Source organism: Rhinatrema bivittatum, chromosome 7 (assembly GCF_901001135.1).
Source record: "Rhinatrema bivittatum chromosome 7, aRhiBiv1.1, whole genome shotgun sequence".
Taxonomy (NCBI): domain Eukaryota; kingdom Metazoa; phylum Chordata; class Amphibia; order Gymnophiona; family Rhinatrematidae; genus Rhinatrema; species Rhinatrema bivittatum.
Genome location: NC_042621.1, coordinates 151,079,692 through 151,095,978, shown reverse-complemented (window position 1 = coordinate 151,095,978; position 16,287 = coordinate 151,079,692).

Genomic DNA, 16,287 nt, shown 5'->3' with positions numbered 1-16,287 from the left:
TATCAATCAAGTAGATATTTCACTTGGATGCAGCTCCATCACTGCTCTCTACATTAATGGTGGGGGTGGAAGGGGAATAGAACAAAGAGCTAAGAGAAACAGATAAGTATGAGAGAAAAAATGTGTGAAGCTTGCTGGGCAGACTGGATGGGCCATTCGGTCTTCTTCTGCCGTCATTTCTATGTTTCTATGTTTCTATAATCACAGAGTTACTATTTTACAGCCTCATCCCATAGCTGACAGCTGTGTGCAAGTGAAGTTATGTACCTGTACTTGGGATGATTTGTGTCATGGGTCTGCAAAGACACTGCTGAAAACACTGCCTCGCCAGTGCTGACATCAGAGTACTCACCTAGCAGACCTCGAAAAGGGGCGGGAGGGGGTGTGTCTGGGGGCGTTCCCGAAATGACGCGGCATTTCAGGGGTGTGGCGCCGGCCTGGGGGCGTGGTCGAGACCTCCGGACCAGCCCCCGGGACCGGAGGACGGAGCGGGGCTGCCGGCGACGCGCGCAAAGTTACGCCTGCTGAAAGCAGGCGTAACTTTGCCGACAAAGGTAGGGGGGGGTTAGATAGGGCCGGGGGGGGTGGGTTAGGTAGGGGAAGGGAGGGGAAGGTGGGGGGAGGGCGAAGGAAAGTTCCCTCTGAGGCCGCTCTGAAATCGGAGCGGCCTCGGAGGGAACAGGCAGTGCGCGCTGGGCTCTGCGCACGGCTACGCGCGTATCTTATAAAATCCAGTGTACTTTTGTTTGCGCCTGGTGCGCAAACAAAAGTACGCGATCGCGCAAGTATTTAAAATCTACCCCTAAGTCAGCTTGATTAATAGCAGTTTGTGGACTTCTGTTCTAGGAACTTATCCAATCCTTTTTTAAACCCAGCTACACTAACTGCACTAACCACATCCTCTGGCAACAAATTCCAGAACTTAATTGTGCATTGAGTGAAAAAGAATTTTCTCCTATAAGTTTTAAATGGGCTACTTGCTAACTTCATGGAGTGCCCCCTAGTCCTTCTATTATCTGAAATAATAAATAACCGATTCACATTACCTCTTCTAGACCTCTCATTATTTTAAAAATCTCTATCATATCCCCCCTCAGTCTCCAAACTGAAAGCCCTAACTTCTTTAGCCTTTCCTGGAACTGTTCCATCCCCTTTATCATTTTGGTCGCCCCTGGATATCACCAGTTTAACCCTTTCGTTTTTATTTTATAGACTCATTCAGAAAGCTGCTGAAATGCAAAAACAACATTGAAACATCTTGTTTGGCCCCAAACACTCAGCCCTGAGATTGGGGGAGTGGGGGGGGAGAGAGAGCCTCTGGGGGTGGCACCATAGTAAGCAGCTATTTATGCTACTATAGGAGGCCCACCTAGTAACTCGAGGTGAGGTTTAGGTAGTAGTGTAGGGGTTAGGGGCCACTTTGACATGCAAAGTGAGACGTATGAACAGAACAGTACACAAAGATGAGATTTGTACAATTTTCTCTCAATTTAGCTTGATGTTAGAGCATCCATCAATAATAACATTGAATAACATTGGATATTTTCTCTTAATACATTACATTCATCTGGCCTTAATTCCAAGATTGAATGCTCTCTTGTACCTGATTAATCAGTATTCACTTCTGATTAATGGTTCTGCATGCTATACGCTCCTCTTCCTTTAATTGGCTGATATTTTCATGTCACTGGCACCAAATTTCTGCTTTAAACAACCTTTCCTTTCCCTTTTCTGATTATTTTGAAAGCCATCATGAAAAGAGATTTCTGATGTAGCTGGACTTATTAAATCTTGTTGCTGCTTTTATTATATTTTTAAGTGAATATTTATTTGTCTAGCTATTTACAATCTTAATATTACATTCTAGAATTGTATTTTTATATTTACAGATTTATGATTAAATGCCTTGTTTTTGTCCACTTATGCTTCTTTATGTCTTGTTTATCTGCTCTTGTAGATAATTGCCTTCCCCTTGAAACAGCATTGTTGCGAAACACGGCTCGTGTCAGGATTACTATTGGGACTTTGTCTCATTTTTGTATACCAGCAACTGTGACTCATCAGTTATACTCTATTTTGAATTTTTAGATGGATTTTTAACTTAATAAAGCTTATCTGCTTCTACTATATTCAATTGACTAATTAATATATTTTGTGACACCCTCCTGCCTTTTGTCTTCCATTGTTTGGGTGTTTGATCAGCTCCTCTATTTTGCAGTTTAAATGTCTCATCCATGGTTACCTACAGTATCTAGCAAAGTAGTTGAGGGTCTATATACTGGACAGGAGTGTACATTCCTCTCAACAATTTTTGCTAATTGCACTGACACCTAAAGAGATCAGACTGAGTTCCATTCGCTATGTGGCTTTTCATTATTTTGCACCCACATTTTAGAATACTATGCGAACAGACCACCGGACAGAGGCTAATTATATTCAGTTCAGAAAAATAGTGAAGACCTGGATTTTTAAACAGTTATCTAAGGTTGTACATTGATTTGGTGGAAAATGGTGGGATTTTTAATACTGTTTTGTTTTCATGTTATAGTGTATGCTTTTTAAGCATTTACCCGCAGTCTGACAGAGATCAGGTGGGAATGATGGGATTATGCTGATGTATTTGTTTTATTGCTGTATGCTGTTGTATACATACAATTTATTGTATCTTGCTTTGATGTTTTGTGATGAGACATGAATAACCATAGTTTAATAAATAAATAAATTTAAGAAATAAATGTCAGATAGATAGTCTTGGAGAATCATCCTGTCTAGGGGAAGCAAAATTAGTCTTTTTTTTTTTTATCTATTCTTAAGAAGTACTTTGAGATGTTGTAATCATACACGAGCTGTAATCATTCCACTCCTTAAAAAACCCTTACTGCCAACTATCGTCCCATCTCTCTTCTCCCTTTTGCCTCCAAACTACTTGAACATGCTATTCACCACCGCTGAAAAGTCAGCACCCGCTTTCCGTGAATAATATTGCATTAGCCCCTTAGCTTTTAATAACATTTTTATGCTGACTCCCAAATCTAACTTTCTACACAAGAAATATCACCAGAAATCCAGTCCCAAATCTCAGCTTGCAGATCTGGATGTTCACCACCATCATAAATTCAGCATAGCCAAGACGGAGCTCCTTTCCCCACAAGACCACCTCCCCTCTTCCTCCTTTCTCTATTACTGTGGATAACACAGTCATCCTCCCAGTCCCCTCAGCCCATAATCTAGGAGTCATCTTTGACTCCTCTCTCTCCTTCTCTACGCATATCCAAAACACTGCTAAAACATGTCATTTCTTTCTTTATAACATTGCAAAAATCCATCCTTTCCTTTCTGAATGCATTACCAGAACGCTTATCCATTGTCTCATCTCCTCCCACTTAGACTATTGCATCCTGCTCCTCTCAGGTCTCCTGGCAAGTCATCTGTCTCCATTGCAATCTGTCCTAAATTCAGCTACATGATTTATCTTTCACCAAAGTCGCTGAGCTAACATAACCCCTCTTTTGAGATCACTGCATTGGCTCCCTATATGCTCCTGCATACAGTTCAAGCTCCTCTTTCTCACCTATAAATGTTAGGGATGTGAATCGTTTTAGGACGATTAAAATTATCGTCCGATAATTTTAATATCGTCTTAAACCGTTATGGAACACAATACAATACAGATTCTAACGATTTATCGTTATAAATCGTTAGAATCGTGAGCCGGCACACTAAAACCCCCTAAAACCCACCCCCGACCCTTTAAATTAAATCCCCCACCCTCCCGAACCCCCCCCCCAAATAACTTAAATAACCTGCGGGTCCAGCGGCGGTCCGGAACGGCAGCGGTCCGGAACGGGCTCCTGCTCCTGAATCTTGTCGTCTTCAGCCGGCGCCATTTTCCAAAATGGCGCCGAAAAATGGTGGCGGCCATAGACGAAAAAGATTGGACGGCAGGAGGTCCTTCCGGACCCCCGCTGGACTTTTGGCAAGTCTCGTGGGGGTCAGGAGGCCCCCCACAAGCTGGCCAAAAGTTCCTGGAGGTCCAGCGGGGGTCAGGGAGCGATTTCCCGCCGCGAATCGTTTTCGTACGGAAAATGGCGCCGGCAGGAGATCGACTGCAGGAGGTCGTTCAGCGAGGCGCCGGAACCCTCGCTGAACGACCTCCTGCAGTCGATCTCCTGCCGGCGCCATTTTCCGTACGAAAACGATTCGCGGCGGGAAATCGCTCCCTGACCCCCGCTGGACCTCCAGGAACTTTTGGCCAGCTTGTGGGGGGCCTCCTGACCCCCACGAGACTTGCCAAAAGTCCAGCAGGGGTCCGGAAGGACCTCCTGCCGTCCAATCTTTTTCGTCTATGGCCGCCGCCATTTTTCGGCGCCATTTTGGAAAATGGCGCCGGCTGAAGACGACAAGATTGAGGAGCAGGAGCCCGTTCCGGACCGCCGCTGGACCCGCAGGTTATTTAAGTTATTTGGGGGGGGGTTCGGGAGGGTGGGGGATTTAATTTAAAGGGTCGGGGGTGGGTTTTAGGGGGTTTTAGTGTGCCGGTTTTTCGATTTTTCGATTTTTCGATTTTTAACGATGTTCCGGCGAGGGATGGGGTTCGGGAGGGTGGGGGATTTAATTTAAAGGGTCGGGGGTGGGTTTTAGGGGGTTTTAATGTGCCGGTTTTTCGATTTTTCGATTTTTCGATTTTAACGATTTTTCACGATATTTTACCCCCCCAAACGGCAACAATACGATTCCCTCCCCCTCCCAGCCGAAATCGATCGTTAAGACGATTGAGGACACGATTCACATCCCTAATAAATGTGTTCTCTCTGCAGCACGTCACTACCTCTCCTGTCTTATCTCTCTCTACACAACTCCTTGTGCACTCCGCTCTTTGGACAAATCACTTCTATCTGTGCTCTTCTCTCTTCCACCAATTCCCAACTGTTTGCTTTCCACCGGGCTGCACCGTGTGATTGGAATATAGTCTTCCTGAACTGGTGCATCATGCTTCCTCTCTCACCGTGTTTAAATCCCATCTAAAGACCCACATTTTTTAAGCTGCTTTTAAATCTTATGTCTGCTTGTCTTCTTTTAGCTTCATTAACTAGCTTTCTTTTCTTTTTTAACCATTGTCTTGTTTTATGAAATGTCCCAAGTCTCTTGTCCTGTATATTTGCCTTATTAGATTGTAAACTCTGTTGAGCAGGGACTCTCTTTTTTGGATGTTTTTACAGCATTGCATATGTCATTTAGTGTTATAGAAATGCGTAGTAGTAGTAATAGTAGTAGTATATTCAGCAAATTATTCACAGCTAAAGACTCAAACTACTGGAGAGAAGAGATCTTGTGAAATGTAATGGGATTATTGCTTTTCAATCGGTATGAAAAGTACTTACAAGGTGGTTCAGTCTATCTGTCAACGCAGAAAATAATTCAGGAGTATCAGCCATGGTTAGAAAAGTTGAAATTAAATATGAGAAAGCAGGCAAACAATCTTATGGTCCTCTTTAGTGAGACAAATCCTTTGTTAAAGTATTAATGCAAATAACTTTATTGTCAAAAGGCTCCTATTGTAGATTCTTAGGCAGTTCAATGATTTGTGAGTTCCTTGACATGGTTCCATGTTTTGCCATTCATTGGGAGGGATGAAAAGCAACAGGGATAAACCATTCACAGGAATATCAAAGCAGCAGTTACAGGAGGACTTATTGGCTAGGCCTAGAAAAATATATGATGGCATTTGATCAGCAGGAATTAAAACAGCCTCTTTTTGGATGTTTCATTTTTCCAAAAATCTCATACAAAATATGGGAGAAAATAATTGATTTTCAGAATGATTCTTTATTTAAAAATGATCTTACTATAATTTTGAACTCCAAATCGAAGATATTATTTCCAAATTGAGAAGCACAGATGGAAGTCATTGACTTCTAAATAATAAACTTTAGTTGGACATGTGTGTTGAGAGAGAGAGGGAGTGAGCGTGTGTGTGAGGGGGAGAGGAAATGTGTATGAGGAAGATCGAGAGAGTCTGTGAGAGCATGTGAGGGAGTGTATGAAAGAATGAATATGTGTAGAGTTTCCCTTTGAAAATCTCATAGTAGCTTGTGCCTTGGGGACATTTTATCCCGCATACTTTGTAAATGAAAACTATGTAGAATAAATATATGCAAAGACTGCAAAATGAAATCCCTGCATATATTTTTGCTGGCCCACTCTAACCCTGCCTCTATCTAACTCCTTCCCTTTTCCATCTGGGGTAAACTATTTACTCAGATAGCTTGCATACTTTTTTCTACAAAGGGGGAGAGTTATTTTCAAAGGGTATTTCCCTAAGGTTAGTACATGTTTACCTATAGAAACCCTTTGAAAATCGTCCCCCAGTTTGAAATGATGTGTTAAGAAGAGATGCGAAGCTAAGAATCTTAAAGTGAAGTAAAGAGCGAACGCAGGAGTAACAATCACTGCTGATCTTTAGACAAGTATGTGCATGCCAAACAAGGTGTTGCTAATTGGGATGAATTATAACTCCACCTGACAGTGGGTGGTATGTTTGATTATTTCAATTCCTGCAACTGCCTCTCCTTAGAAGAAACCTCCTTAAAATTCACATTGGTGATTTATTATGGACAGCACTGTTTAGGGCTATATATGTAATTCATAAGTAGACAGAAGTATGAACTGTTTGCTGTATCTGGGACTCCTCTGAATCATCAACTGCTCTCGTTTGTTCTTCCTTAGGCAGTACCTCCTTTGACCACTAAACAATAGTCAGATATCTCTGCATACAGTTACACAAGCAATACCTGCTCTACATACGTCTTCTATGAGACGCAGTCCACATAAGCTGGCAATCGTGATTTATTACCACTAAAATAGTCCCCTGTCTTCCACCCCTCCACCTCCCTATTTTGCAGAAGAAAAAATATTGCATGTTTGTCATGCTTTGCTACACAGTACTGTGAAAGATCTTGGTGCCCTGAAAAGAGGATATGCCTCACAAAGCTTTTATAAACTCTGTAATATATACTGAGTGTTTCATTCGTACCAGCTTAATACTACAGAGTTGTGAAGGCAGTAATATCTCAGTTAGAAGTCACAGCAGCTTTAAAGTGCAAAGACAAAACTGCTGCTCAAGGGAAGAGAAACAAAAACCCATGGGTATTTAGAAGGACAACTTTAAAATATAAAACCTAGCAAAGATAACGCTGGATACAAAGAATTTTTAAACACAAATTCTTAGATGATAACTTTCAAACTGGTACCCTTGCGTTGGCCCTCACCCAGGGACGCAGCTACTATATAACTTACATGCATATATGCGCGCATGTTATAAAATAACCTGGCCGTGCTCATATGTGCACCAAATTTTAAGTGGATGCATGCATGTGCTTGCAAATGCCATTTCTACTAGACATGTGCATCCATTTATAACGAATTAGGCAATTTCACCGAAATTGCCTAATTCGTTGTGGTTCAGGGGGACCTGAACCACGAAACAGATTTTCCCCGAGCTTTGGGGAAAATTCGTTTTTTGGGTTAGTGCGGGGAGAGGGGCACATTTATTTAAAAAAAACAAAAAAAACCCACCCCTACCCTTCAATTTTACTTTCTTACACACACCCCCACACACACACACCATCCCGATCCCTCCCCAAGACTTACTAAAAGTCACTGGGTGGTCCAGCGGGGTCCCTCGAGCGATCTCTCCCTCCATGCCGTCGGGCCTGCTATGACTCAAAATGGCGCCGATAGCTTGCCCTTACGATGTCACAGGGGCTACCGGTGCCATTGGTCAGCCCCTGTCACATGGTAGGAGCTATGGACGGCCGGCACCATCTTGTGCTCCTACCATGTGACAGGGGCTGACCAATGGCACCGGTAGCCCCTGTGACATCATAAGGGCAAGGCTATCGGTGCCATTTTGAATACTGGCAGCCAACGGCCTGATGGCATGGAGGGAGAGATCGCTCGTGGGACCCTGCTGGACCACCAGGGACTTTTGGCAAGGCTTGGGGGGGACTCCTGACCTCATGGTGGGAGCATGTGACAGGGACTGACCAATGGCACTGGTAGCCCCTGTGACATCGTAAGGGCAAAGTTATCAGCACCATTTTGAGTCTTGACAGCCCGACAGCATGGAGGGACCCCACTGGACCACCAGGGACTTTTAGTAAGTCTTGGTGAGGGATCGGGATGCTGGGGGGGTTATAAGAAAATAAATGTGATGGGTTGGTGTGGCGTTTTATTTCCGATTCGTGGGGTTTTCCGATTCGTGGGGTTTTTTTTATTTGTTTTTCCGGTTTCAGGTTCGGGTTCGGGTTCGGGTTCCAGTTTCGTTTTTGGCGAAAAACGATCCGTTTTCCCACGAAGCGCCCGAACCCAAACCCAACCTGAGCCAGAAAAACGAAGCTCATCTCTAATTTCTACTGCATAAATTTTAAAAGGGGCGTATGCAGATGCTATTCTCAGTTTTACCAGTTCATCCCCAGTTCATCCAGTTAACTGGGTCTTCAAAACCCCTTAGTTTAATAGTCTTCACTTCCCCCAGTTATCCCTGATCCTTAAAACCCTGAAGATCTGCCTATTTTTCTTTATTTTTTAACGGCAGGGGGCTTCAGCGCATGCCGAATTTCTAAGTATTTATGCGCATACTTCAGGTTCTTGCCCTTCCCCTTTTTAAAAATTTCCAAGATGTGCGTGCTCCGGGAGATATGCGCGTATCTCTGCAGCTTTAAAAATCCGCTCGGCGTGCGCAAGCCCGACATATTCGCACATCCCCTAATTAATGCACGCATCACACTTTTAAAATTTGCCTTTTAATATCCTTGCCTTAGATGTAGACAACGGTGGTCCTCAAGAGTCACCAAAATGTCTGGATTTCTGGAGAAATTAAATATGCAATTAGTCAGTCTTAGACAAAGTTTATGTAAACATATAAGATGGACAATTGGACATTCGTATCCTAAAATAAACAACCCTTCTGTATAATTGATTTGGATGGAGTAAATATGTAGTAGCCACAGTTTATTAAAAATCCTGAATAATATATAGTATTCAAGAATTGAACTTTCTCTGGTTGATCCATCCTGAACAAACCATAATGAAGCTGTTTTCTTACAGTACTGTATTTTATAGCTTGGTAATTTATTTTCCAGTGAATGATGCAATTTAATGTGAAAGAGTTGAAAATGTAGGTAATTTATAAACTATAATACCATATCATTAGCAGGATATATACAGGACATATAAAAGTGAAATCTGTCATTCCTGCTAATAGTGGTCCAAGGCTAAGTGCCATTAATTTTGCTATTTTTACCACTGTTCATTGTTCAGTTTTCTTAGCAACCTGTTCTGCACTTTAATGCTGCAGTAAAAGAGGTCTTGCCTCTATAAACCCTCAAAACAATATTAACTTACGATATTAAGTTTGCAGAAGCATACAATTATCACTAAATAGCAAACTAACAGGGTCATTTATCAAATAGCTTTATGGCGTTTTTGCATGCGTTAAGCACCTTTAACGCATGCAAAAACCCCTTAACGCATGTGATAGCACCATAACATATGGTGCAATGCAAATCAGAAAAAGAGGAGTAGTTAGGGTCCACTGTTTTGTGAAGCCGCATGGCTTCAGAGAGAGAGAGCGAGAGACACTAGCCATAATGCCCTTACACTAGATAGGTATTTATATCTCTATGAGAGGCCCACCTAGTAACTTGAGGTGAGGTTACCCAGGTAGAGAGTCCATCAAGCTAGGTTGAGAGAACATTGCACAAATCTCATCTTTGGATGAGTTTCCTCACCCCAAAGGTCATCAAATCTTCACAAGAGAGCACTGTTCTTTTTTTTTTTATAATTTTTTTTTTATGCATTTTAGATATATTACATCATATATCAACAAGGAAATAAGAAAATCCAAACATTTTAAGTCAATAAAGAAAAACTTATACGTACACTAATCCAAATGGATCTCTTGCTATCAGGAAATAGTGAACCAAGATAGGAATTTATAGAGCTCTTCAATATATCATATAAACAAACAGGAATTATACCAAACACATAGGAAAAACCTTACTTATTACAGCAAATTTCAAATCTTCCCATCTAAATAATTCCTCAATTGTTCTGGCTCTAGAAAAATATATTTAGCCTCTTGGTATTTCAAGAGGCATTTACAAGGATATCTTAATGTCATACTAGCACCCCTGTTAATCACTTCTTCTCTCATATGGATGAATTTCCTCCTTCGTTCTTGTGTACTACGGATCACATCCGGATATATCCATATATTTTGTCCATAGAATTGTACAGTTCTATTTCGAAAAAGCACTGTTCTGTTCATACGTCTCACTTTGAATGTCAAAGTGGCCCCTAACTCCCTACACTAATACCTAAACCTCACCCCGAGTTACTAGGTGGGCCTCCCATAGAGATATAAATACCTATCTAGTGTGAGAGCATTATGGCTAGTCTCTCTCTCTCTCCTCTCAGTGGTTGTATGTAGGAAATACCACTCAAAGTGCAAAAAAGTTATCATAACTTAATTTGCTTATTACCATAAAACACACCCCTGTTTCTATCACATGGAATATTTAGTGCATTTTGATAAATCCAGGCCTAAGATTTAAAAAAAAAAAAAGTCTGTGTCTGAGGGGTTGCTCCTGTTCTTAATGTGTGGTTCTTTTCTTTTTTTTTTTTCTTTTTTATTTTAATGAATACTATTAAAATTTGGTTGGCTGGCTGAGTGACCAGGGTTCACATTTATAAACTTGGTCTGTTTGGATGAATGATTGTTTCCTTGGTGTTTCCTGCTTGTGTGTGTCCAATTCAGGTGCTGGCTGGGACTGACCCTGTTCTACAACATGAACACTGATCCCTTGGTCACTCTTGATGCACATGACACGGTGGAATAATAATGGAAGAGAAATGAGCAACCTGTTCTATTAGCACAGCTAAGGAGAGTTGCTTATTTAGTTCAATGGTAAGACTTTGTCTCTCAGCAATGTAGGCCTCTTGGTTTACTTTCTCTCCTTGAGGTCAATATTTTCTGTTGCTGACATCATAGGCAGTCCATTTTTGCTGTACATATATGCAAGTGTGTTTACCGTATATAGACAGACGCACATTGGGAGGAGTTCAGATATGAGGGTGAAGTCTGGTGCTTACTGTTCAGAAAGGTACAGGGGAATCAGTTCTAGCTTTCCCAACTCCCAGTTCAAAGCACCTAAAGGAGCTTCTCAAAATGAAGGAGCTTCACAAAAGGAATGGAAAAAAAACCAGGACTGACTTTTCTTTATGCAACCTGAGTTACAAACGTGTTCTGAGATTAAAAAGGGGAAAACAGGCCCATTAGGAACATCGCAGCCAATGAGTTAGACATGACTGGGATGTACTTTTGTTTGAAATGAAAACAGGAAATTTCAGTGAAATCTTCTGTTTTTTTTATTTGAAGACAAAATGAAAGAAAAGCTAGTGAGATTTTGTTTTCATTTCATTTTGTTTTCACTGCCCCCAGTTCCAGCCCCCTCACCTAAAATGTAAACATTGAAGCCTTCCTGGGCCTTCTCCCCCCCCTCCCCCCACACCCATCTTTCCCTTCAATGGGGTCCATGCTTAAATGGGGCAGGAGCATCCCCAGTCACTCCTGCCTCGCCGGGTGGGTATCCTCAGTCGTTATTTCCATGCTGGGGTGGAATTTCAAAAAGGTGCCTGTAGGCCCTGTGGCCGCACCACTTTGTTGTACAGAGGCTTGGAGGGATGGGGTATAATGGGTCCAGGGAGGTGAGAGAAGGTTCGGTGGATGGGGGAGGGGGTGATTTTTTTTACATTTTGGGGTGCCAGCACTTTTTTTGTGTGGGGGAGTTATCAGGGACTTCAACCCTACTACCCCCACAGGGTTTCTTCTATTTTGTTTTGCATAAATGAAACAAAATGAAATAAATCTTAAATGAAATGAAAATCAGTGGGGAAGAAAAGCAACAAAAAAAAAAAAGGAAAGAACAAGAAAATAAAATCTGGTTTGAGATGCAGCCTGGAGAGCATGGGAAGCAGTAGAGGAGCTCCACTACAGCTGGAAGAAAAGGATGACTGCAGTGGGTAGCAAACTTTAAAAATGCCTGGACCTAAGAGGCAGTAACGACCACTGTGGGCCATAAGAGCCAACAGCACTGGTGCAAAAGTGCAAACAAGACTTTGACTTACATTTTAAATATGTTTGAAAATGATGAAGATGGAAATTATTGACTCCAAAAACCTGGCAGCGGATTTTTCCTTAAAACATTTGGATTGCATTATTTTAAATTTCTATACATCCATGACTTTTTTTTTAATACATTGAATTTTTGAACTGCGATTTGTCTGACCCTTCAGATACAGATAATTGAATCACAGTTTTAGAACTCACTAAATCTGTTACCTCTACCATTCCTGATGACCAAGCCCAGTCGAAAGCCAATGATCTGGCTCTCTTCTTCCAGAACAAAATCTCCAACACCCTATCTAGACTACCTTCCAGTCCTAATACTCCACCCCTGGCCTCCTCCCTCCTCCCTAACTCGGATGCAGTGTTGGAATCTTTCGAAACTACCTATCCCATAGAGATTCAATCCATCCTAAGAAGAATGAAACCTTCCACTCACCCCCTAGATCAAATACCATCTAAATCACTATTTCTAATACCGGATTCCATCTCTAAATATCTAGCAGATATTATCAACTGCTCACTCTCATACAGAATCTACCCGGACGCTCTCAAATTGGCTACTCTCAAACCCATACTTAAGAAACCGAACCTGGATCTGGATGACCCTAACAATTATCACCCTATTTCCAACCTGCCTTTTGTAGCCAAGATCATCGAGAAAGTGGTAAATAATCAACTATCAAACTATCTGGAAGAACATAAAATTCTCCATCCGTCACAATACGGATTCCGGAAATCACACAGCACTGAAACCCTCCACATCTCACTCCTAGATCACATTTACATGGGCCTCGACAAAGGACACTCCTTTCTGCTTGCACTTCTTGATATCTCCGCAGTGTTTGATACAGTAAATCACTCCACCTTATTAAATCAGCTATCAGATATAGGAATCACGGGATCTGCTCTCAAATGGTTTGACTCAATCCTTAGCAATAGAGGCTACAAGGTTAAAATCAATAACAAGGAATCACCACGCACCAACTCTCCACTTGAAATCCCCCAGGGCTTCTCCCTATCTCCCACCTTGTTCAATATCTACCTCCTCCCTCTCTGCCATCTGCTCACTACTCTAAAACTGAAATTCTATATTTACGCCGACGACGTACAAATTTTGATCCCCGTAATTGACTCATTGACAACAGCAATCAAGCATTGGGACACTCACCTGCAAACAATCAACCTTCACCTTACAGGCCTTAACTTGGTTCTTAACACCGCTAAGACAGAATTACTACTTATCACTCCAGAAGATGGTCATCACCAACTTCTACTATCATCCAAATTTCTCAAGCTAGAGACCTTGGAGTCATAATTGATAGACACCTGAACTTAAAGAAGTTTATAAACCATACTACCAAGGAGTGCTTTACAAATTACAGGTGCTCAAAAAACTCAAGCCTCTACTATACCACCATGATTTCAGATCAGTTCTCCAAGCTATCCTGTTCTCCAAGGTTGACTATTGTAATTCTATCCTACAAGGTCTCCCAACATCTACGATAAAACCCCTCCAGATGCTTCAACATGCGGAGGCAAGAATCCTAACAAATACGAATCGGAGAGAGCACATTACACCCATACTAAAGGATCTACATTGGCTCCCAGTTAACTTTAGAATACTTCACAAATCACTTACTATCATTCACAAAAGCATCCACCATCAGACCCCCCTCAACCTTCTATATCCGCTAAAACTACACTCTACGGCTAGGCCAATAAGGGAAGCTTACAAGGGATCCCTACATGCCCCCCCAATCAAAACAGTACACCGATCAACCATCAGAAATCGGGCATTCTCAACAGCAGGTCCCTCCATCTGGAACACCATTCTTCCAGACCTCCGGCAGGAAACCTGTCTCCTAACTTTTAAAAAGAAACTCAAGACTTGGCTGTTCGGTCAAGCCTTCTCCTGTGCTTAAATTCAGCATTACCACTCAGAATCTAATCCAGCACTTCATTTGCAACTCCTAAACAAGAACTAAATTCTCATAATATGTCATAGTATAGAGATAGACTATACAAGCATCCCCACATATCTTTAGGTATTAGTACTTATTATTGTTTTACACCCCCTTTTCATTTCCGATTCCCAGTTGTACACCCTTGTTTTATTGTAACTTTTTTCTTCTTCTAATTATTACCTCTTGTTAATTGTTAATGTTATTGTTAAGATCTCTGTTCTCTGTAAACCGAGTTGATTTGATTTGCATCAAGAAAGTCAGTATAAAAAAGCCATAAATAAATAAATATAAATAAATAAAGTAAAATATTGCAAAACAGCATCCAAAAATGAAAATGAGTAAAGATTAAAAAATCTCCCGCACTCCATACCTGGATTCATTTGATTTATAGTCACCCTGAGATTGTTGTGGATTGGGGGGAGGGGGAACTGCACAAACCTTATGCTCTCTCACACACACACTTACACATATTCATTCTTTCATACACTCCTTCACATGCTCTAACACACTTTCTCTCCCCCTCACACGCAAACTCACTCCCTCTCTCTCTCCCCAACACATGATTTCACACACATACTCCCTCTCTCTCCCTCACAAACATGCTTTTTAGGGATGTGAATCGTTTTAGGACGATTAAAATTATCGTCCGATAATTTTAATATCGTCTTAAACCGTTATGGAACACAATACAATACAGATTCTAACGATTTATCGTTATAAATCGTTAGAATCGTGAGCCGGCACACTAAAACCCCCTAAAACCCACCCCCGACCCTTTAAATTAAATCCCCCACCCTCCCGAACCCCCCCCCCAATAACTTAAATAACCTGCGGGTCCAGCGGCGGTCCGGAACGGCAGCGGTCCGGAACGGGCTCCTGCTCCTGAATCTTGTCGTCTTCAGCCGGCGCCATTTTCCAAAATGGCGCCGAAAAATGGCGGCGGCCATAGACGAAAAAGATTGGACGGCAGGAGGTCCTTCCGGACCCCCGCTGGACTTTTGGCAAGTCTCGTGGGGGTCAGGAGGCCCCCCACAAGCTGGCCAAAAGTTCCTGGAGGTCCAGCGGGGGTCAGGGAGCGATTTCCCGCCGCGAATCGTTTTCGTACGGAAAATGGCGCCGGCAGGAGATCGACTGCAGGAGGTCGTTCAGCGAGGGTTCCGGCGCCTCGCTGAACGACCTCCTGCAGTCGATCTCCTGCCGGCGCCATTTTCCGTACGAAAACGATTCGCGGCGGGAAATCGCTCCCTGACCCCCGCTGGACCTCCAGGAACTTTTGGCCAGCTTGTGGGGGGCCTCCTGACCCCCACGAGACTTGCCAAAAGTCCAGCGGGGGTCCGGAAGGACCTCCTGCCGTCCAATCTTTTTCGTCTATGGCCGCCGCCATTTTTCGGTGCCATTTTGGAAAATGGCGCCGGCTGAAGACGACAAGATTCAGGAGCAGGAGCCCGTTCCGGACCGCTGCCGTTCCGGACCGCCGCTGGACCCGCAGGTTATTTAAGTTATTTGGGTGGGGGATTTAATTTAAAGGGTCGGGGGTGGGTTTTAGGGGGTTTTAATGTGCCGGTTTTTCGATTTTTCGATTTTTCGATTTTTAACGATTTTTCACGATATTTTACCCCCCCAAATGGCAACAATACGATTCCCTCCCCCTCCCAGCCGAAATCGATCGTTAAGACGATCGAGGACACGATTCACATCCCTAAGCTTTTGCACACACTACCTCTCTCCCTCACACACACACACACGTGCGCAGGCTCGTTTGCTCTCTCATACACGTGCAGGTTCACTCTCTTTTTCTCATACATACAAAGGCTCGCTCTCTTACACATGCAGACTCTCTTTCATATATGCATACAGGTTCTCACACACACACATGCAGGCTCTGACTCTGACATGCTATCCCACACACACACAAGTTCTCACTCTCACATGCCCTCTGATGCACACAAGCTCTCATATATTGTCTCCCACACACACCCACAAGCTCTCACAGCTCTATCAGACCCACATACACAAGTTGTCACATCCTCTCCATCACGTACACACAAGCTTTCACATGCTCTTCCCCACACATGCACATGCAAATTCTCATTCACATGCTTTCCCACATATGCAAGCTCTCACATGCTCTCA